This window comes from Stegastes partitus, unplaced genomic scaffold (assembly GCF_000690725.1).
Source record: "Stegastes partitus isolate 25-593 unplaced genomic scaffold, Stegastes_partitus-1.0.2 Scaffold1811, whole genome shotgun sequence".
Lineage (NCBI taxonomy): Eukaryota > Metazoa > Chordata > Actinopteri > Pomacentridae > Stegastes > Stegastes partitus.
In genome coordinates this window covers 94,480-101,759 of record NW_007579542.1, presented here as the reverse complement: position 1 = coordinate 101,759, position 7,280 = coordinate 94,480, and the positions used below count along the sequence as shown (strand labels likewise).

The window sequence follows — 7,280 nt, the reverse complement described above, 5'->3', positions numbered from 1 at the left end:
CCGGTGTGGCTTCCTGTGCCCGACCTATGTGGGCACGTATACATAATTTGCTGTGTTGTGGCTAAAGTCCTTCAGAACGGCCGTAAAGACTGAACAGAACCAGATCGAACAGATGCTCAGAGAGTCTCCAGAGGGCTGATATAAGAGCCTGATTCCTGCAGGAGTTTGTCAGATATTGTGCGTCTGCAGCATCACAACATGCTGCTCATGTTAATGCAGAAGAAGGAGTCCAGCTGCTGAGCTTCATCTGCTGCTCTTTGTCTTGGTTCCTCACATCGCTGCTGAAGCAGGAACGTCTGACAGGAAGTGAGCCGAAAGACCGACAACACTCGTCTCTTTGGAGTCGATTTGTGTCATTTTGTGTCACTGTGTTCAGTTTGTGTCATTTTGTGTCACTGTGTTCAGTTTGTGTCTGTTTGTGGTCATTTAGCAGCATATGTTTTTAGAAAACTGTTGTGTCTCATTGTGGTCACATTTTGTGTTCATTTAGTGTATTTTTATGTTGATTTTGTGTTATTTTGTGGTCATTTTGGGGGTTTTTTTGTGTCATTTTGTGTCTGTTTATTTTGCATCTCTTTCTGGTCATTTTGTGTGTTTTCCGGTCGTTTGTGTGTGTGTGTGTGTGTGTGTGTGTGCGTCTATTCGTCCCAGACACATGGCAGTGTGTACCAGTGTTTGTCGGCTGCAGAGTGATGCAGTCTGACAGGTTGAGTGTCGTGTGTTTGACTTTCACCGAGGTCGTCGTGTGTGTGTGTGTGTGTGTGTGTGTGTGTGTGTGTGTGCGTTGACAGAAATATGTTGACACAGTCACATTGTGAGGACACACAACAACAACAACAACAAGAAGCCTCCATGAAGTAAATCATCTGATCTCAGACTGACCTGGGATCAGAGCTGCACTGGAGCCGATCAGCTGATAAAATAAACGAGTTGATCAGCTGATCAGAGGGACTCGACCTGCAGATGAACCTGAACACATGTAACCAGCTGCTAGTTAGCAGCAGATTAACTCGCTGTGACCTGGTTAGGCTTCATGAAACGACCCGAACACGTTCACAGGGTTCATGAAAACATATCGACTGGTCGCTTTGCTTCTGTTTGTGATTATTTTGTAGATTTTTCAGGGATTTTCCTCCTCTTCATGATCATTTTGCATGATTTTGTGTCCCGTTGTGGTTGTTTTTCCATCTCCTTGTGCTTATTTTGTGTTTCTTTGTGGTCGTCTTCTATCTCTCTGGACATTTTGTGGGTTTTTTTTATCATTCTTTAGTCTGTGTACTTATAAAGTTATGAGACTCAGAAGAAACAGCATAAATTAAAAGCATAAACCTTGACCCACCTCTATGAACCTAAAGCGTCTGTAGCTGAGGATGTTCAGAGCATAAAGGCGTCCTGTTCATCCAGGTAGGAGCTGGTGTGTGTTTCTGATCAGCGTTACTCGATCTGAATGTCTTGCTGTGGTAGACGATGTGAAGCTGTTCAGGGGTTAAAGCCGCAGAGCGTCTCCGACAGATGAATGCGAGTCGGTGTCGTGTCCTTTGAAGTGTGTTGGTCGGCTTGAGTCATCCTGCCGACAATGTCAGACCAAACACACACTTTCTGCCGGCTGACACACATTATATCTCCATCTCTAAGAGGACTCCTGAAGCTGAACCCTCACATTTAAACTCTAACCTGGAGCTGGACCCGGAGCCGGACCTGGAGCCGGACCCGGAGCCGGACCTGGAGCTGGACCCGGAGCCGGACCTGGAGCGGCTCGGTCCACGGTCCGACTGAACCGTCCTCTCCAAGGTCGAAGCTCCGGCCGGTCCTCACAGAGGCAGAGAGCCTCCTGCAGTGACACCTTCACCCTTCGGCCTGTCGGGCAGCTTTCAGAGCGACGGAGTGACTCAGACGCTCGGCTGCTGCTGTGTTTGGCAGCTTTTCATGTCAAAGAAACACGAGGAGTGTTTTCAGACACACGTGACTGGTTTCTAGAGGACAACAATGCTGCCGTGTTGGAATCCGTCTGCCGCTGGACTTCATGTTTCACAAGAACTGCTTCTGATTCCGACTCGAGGCGACGGTTGAAGAGCTCCATGTTTGCTCGTATTGTTGTCAGCGTTGCTTCAAATTGTCCGCTAAAGGAGGTTAGAGTTAAAAAACTGATCCTGCGGCGTCCTGAGATGTTTTGTTGTCGTATCTTGGACCGATGTTGGTCTCGTGTTGGGACTCTAATGACTGTTGTGTCTCGAACTTGAAGGGTTTGGACTCGGATTTGTGTCTCAGGGTGTTTTAACTTGAGCTGAACTCTGTCTCCAGGTGTCTTGACTCTGACTCGTCTCCGCTTTGGGACACTTTGACTCGGGTTGGTCTCGGGAGTGTTTTGCTTTGGACCCGGTTCAGTTTTAGCTCTATTGTCGCAAATTCTGAGAACTGGGTCTGAAGGTGTTCAGACTATGGCTTGTCTCGGTCTTGGGATGTTTTGACTCGGACTTGGTTCTATCTTGTTCCCTGTTGTGACAAAGTCTTGTCTCAGGAGGGCTGAACTCGTACTGGACACATTCTCTGTCCCCTGTCAGGCCCTTGTGTCTCGGTCTCCAGGTGTTTCCAGGTGTTCAGGCTGGACTTGATCTTGAGATACTTTGAACCGGACTAGTCCCGGTCTCACGGTGGTTGGACTTGGACCTGATTCAGTTTCAGCCCCCCCGTTGCAGCTTCTGAACATTATCTCAAGGTGTGTGGACTCTGTCTTGTGTCTGTCTTCGGGGGCCTACGACTTGTCGGCATCTGAGGATATTTAGACTCGGATTCGGTTCTATCTTGGTTCCGTGTGCTAAGTCTTGTCTCAGGATGCTTTCACTTGGACTTGACTCGTTCTCTGGCTGATGTCATGACTGGTATGACTCGGTCTTTAGATTGAATGTAAATTTTAGTCAGTCTTGAGGTGTTTTGACTCTGACTTGCCTCAAGGTGTTTGAACTCAGGCTGGATTCTGACTTGGGATGCTTTGACTTAGACTAGTTTTGCACTCGAGATGTTTGGGCTGTAATTTGTGGGTCTTGGGATGTTTTGAGTTGGACTTGTCTTTGGACTTGTCTCAGTCTCGAGGTGTTTTGACTGTGATGACTCGTTAAGTCTCGTCTTGAGGTGACTGGACTCAGTCCTGATTCAATCTTGGCCGGCTGCTACGAGTTTGAAGTCCAGGTCTTTAAGTGTTTTGAATGTGACTTGTCTTGGCCTCAAGGTGTATCGACTTGGACTTGGTTCTGTCATGGGGATTTCATGAGTCTCAGTCCCCCATCTGGGATTTCAAGTCCTTATTGTGTAAACCCTGTTGTGACTGTCAAGTCTCAGTCTCGGGGTGTTCAAGTCCGAGACAAATAACCAGAGACTGAGACTCAGCAGTCACAACCAGGACAAGGATAGAACCGAGCCAAAAACCCTGAGGCCCGAAACAAATCGGAATCAAAACACCCCAAGATCTAGACCCAACAGGCACAACAGGAGATCGAGACAGAACCAAGTCCGAGTCACAACCCCTTGAAACAAGTCCAGTAAAAACATGTCAAGGTAGTTTTTTAATCTTCATACCATCACTTCTACCCCAGAACTGCTGTAGAACTGTTCTAAACCAAAAACGAGCCTAATTCACTTAAATGATCCCAAACGTTCTGATTATTCTCTTCCAGAACGATGTTGATGGAGTTTTCTCTGGATATAACTCGGGCTGCGAGTCTGAAACTTGTGTAAATGTTTGCTGAAGGTTGAGACGTTGAGGCTGATTAGGGTTCTAATCAGGGCGTGAACCGGAGAGCAGAACATCCGGTCCTCAGTGGGCCCAGAACAGAAGAACTGCATCAAAGTTTCATCGTCAGCTTGTTCATTTAATATTTTAATAAGTTTTAGTTAAACTTTTATGGTCTTTTTATGTAATGTAGTTAATGAGGATGAATGAGTTACGTCTGTTCTTCTCTGGACCAAGTCGGGATTCAGTGTCAACTTGGACCCCTTTGGGATTGACTTGGACTCGGACTCGACATCTTTTGGATTCAGTTTGACATTAACACGATCCCTTATGGATTCAGTCTTTACTCTGACTTGACCGCTTTTGGATCAGGTCCTGATTCTGAATCAGTCACTCTCAGTCTTGACTCAACATCTTTTAGATCACGTCTTGACTCGGACTCAAAACCTTTTGAATTCGTTCTGAGCATGAACTTGAATCCTTTCGTATTCAGTCTCAACAAAGTCTCAACCACACTTGGATTCAGTCTTGACTCAAATCTTTTTAGATTTAGTCTCGACTTCAATTCAAACCCTTTTAGACTCAGTCTTGACTTGTACCAGAGCCATTCTGAATTCAATCTTGACTCTGACTCGACTTCTACGGGGAATCAGACTTGATTCTAACTCAAACTCTTTTAGATCATGTCTAGACTCGGACCCTACAGCTTTTAGATTCAGGCTTGACTTGTTCTTGACCCTTCTCAGTTTCTGGACTGGATTAAATTTTGACTCGATTCCTTTTGGATTTATTCTCGACTTAAATTCAAACTCTTTTAGATTCAGTCTCGACTCTAACTCGATTTGTTTTGGATTCATTCTCTGACCCCGATTAAACATCTTCTGGATTTCGTCTTGACTTGGACTTGATCCCTTTGGACTCAATTTTGGCTCTGAGTCGACTTCTTTTGGATCTAGTCTTGACTTGAACTCGACCCTTTTTGGATCCAATCTTGGGCCGTCCTCAGTTCCTTTAAGTCTTGATTGACTCGACCCTTCTGGACTCCCCCGTCACTCATCCTGGACTTCTTTTGGATTCAGTATTGACTCGCCTCAGACTCGGTCTGACTGGGACTCGACCCCGTACGTGTCCCTGATGTCGGCGGTCCATTGACAAGTCACCGACACCTCGAGGTCCAAATGAACGACCCGGCAGGTGAATACAGACGGCTGTGGTGTGAGTTCAAACAGTTCAAACTCTAACTGATCTCTGAACCGTTCGGGCGGCGGCGGATGAAGGTCAGGGAGTGATGAAGGCTGAGCCAGAGACAGCAGGAGACTCGAGCAGAGATATCCGAGTGCTTCAATCTGCCGCCCGTGAAAGCACTTGATCAAATCCGTCCTGAGCTCCTCATTTCCCTGCAGGGCTCGTTAAAGATTCATCTGCACTAATCATCAGCCGGCGGAGAGGAAGCAGGAGGCCAACTGTGCTCCCCCCGACCCGACTCGTTTCCTCCGAGTTACATCCAGTCGGTAATACGAGGCCTCTGCATGAAAGAATAAACATGTTTGAATAAGACATGACTGAAGGTTGTGCAGCGAGCGAAGGCCTCCGAGCTTCCTGCACTAAAGCGGGAGTTTGGAGACGCTAATGCGTGAATACGAGCGCTGCAGGGAGGTTCTGTGAGCTTCAGTCGACGGGATTTAAAGTCCGACTCTTTTACCGTCTGCTGAACAGGACTCTGTTGCCATGGAGCTGCACCTCGAGCCCGACTCCTCTGTTCTGAGCCCATTTCTGTCCACAGAAGGAGAAGCAGCTGAATCCTCCGTCAGCGACGCCGGTTTGTGAGGAAACGATAAATGTGCAGAAAAGAATCACTGAGATGCTGAAGGAACGTTAAAATGTGAAGCAACGTGTTTATTAGGTTCTGTCATGAGCTGCATACATGAGACATGTCGCTAATGATGATCAGAATAGTTCTGGGTCCAACACAACAGATTTATTTCACATTTTAATAATATTTTGTTAAAATATTTAAATAAATAAATAATAATATTTATTAATATTCTAAAACAATTTTACATTTTTTCTTAATATTTTCTGGCACATTAAAATTTTTTAGATTTTTTTAAATCAACATTTTATTTTTGCTTTCTTTCTAAACATTTTCAACCATCGTATTTATACCCTCGACATTTTATTGATTCCAACATTTGAATGTTATTCTCAAATTAGTTTTTGAATTTAACATTTTCTGACATTTCATCAACTGTTTTGGACATTTATTTTTCAAATTGGGCCATTTTAATAATATCTTACATTTAAAAAAAAACATTTTCCCAATACTTAATTTAAAAAAATTTTTTTTTTTTTTTTTTTTTTTTTTTTTTTTTTTTTTTTTTTTCCCTTTTTTTTTTTTTTTTTTTTTTTTGTTTTTTTTTTTTGTTTGGGGGTGTTCCTTGTTCCTTTTCATTTTTTTGAGCTATTTGGTATAAAACAGATAAATAAAACTCAGACAGACCAGAGGTGCAGCAGACCGTTCTGCTCGGCGCTGCGTCAGCACCAGATAAAGTTCTGGTTCTGTGAGACGAACCCAGACCGGGAAAGATCTTCGTTGTTATTTAGTTTTTTTCTACTTTTGCTTGTGTGTAACAGATTAAATCTAAAGACGAGGAGGCACAATTAATTGAAGTTTTATCGAAGTCCTAATACGGCAAAGTGCAGCGAGTTGCAAAATGAAACTAAAACGTGTCACAACATCGTGTAGATAGAGAACTGTAGAGCTGCTGGTCTGGTTCTCCAGGTGGTTTTAAAACTCCTGTCGTATGATCTGTTAGAACAATCTGATGTTCCACAGTAAGGACACGACTGGTGCCAAAGTTCTGCTGGTCCCTGTACGTCCATGGTGCTGAAGGACAACATCTCCACGGCCGTCCTGTTTCTCTGCTGCATGTGCTGCCCTCGGTTAGAAGGACATTAAAATGAAATTACAGCGAGGCGGCATTGAGTCTAAACGCCCTCATTACCGACTGCCAGGCGGCGTGCTCGGACTGACAGCGGCTCACGTCGTTCACACTCTGCTGGAACCGACTCAATTATGTGCAGAGTAAATACCTGCAGACAGCCGCCGCTGCATCTGACCCCGACGCGTCAGTCAGAGAGCAACAGACTCACAAATCCCTCGAGTGTTATTCAATTATCTCGTCTGCATTAACGGGTAAACAGAGCGCACACACAGACACACAGCGCTCAGGCGTTTAGCGCCAACGCCGCTAAAACGTTAGCATCAGAGCAGGTCTCACGGTTCAGACGCAGCAGTTTAACATTCAGGGACGAGTGGAGGATGTTCCAGGTGTGATTTAGATGTTTTTAAAGTCGTCATGAGTTACAAACATATTTTCAATACAGTTGGAACTGAAGCTGGAACAAATGAATTTATGTTGTTGGAAGATGTTGAATATGTTCAGAGAGTGGAGACGACGTTTATGTTCAGTGGTTTGTGTCTCTTTGCGTCTCTTTGTGGTTGTTTTGTGTCTCTTTGTGTCTCTTTGTGGTCATTTTGTGTCTCTTTGTG

The 7,280-nt window shown here is 44.8% G+C and overlaps 1 protein-coding gene across 1 annotated transcript in view; it reads right to left on the bottom strand.

Annotated features, from left to right (window-relative positions):
• The window catches only part of LOC103372704 (GDNF family receptor alpha-2-like), a 116,585-nt gene that overhangs the window by 21,355 nt on the left and 87,950 nt on the right, over nt 1-7,280 (bottom strand). The window lies entirely within an intron of this gene.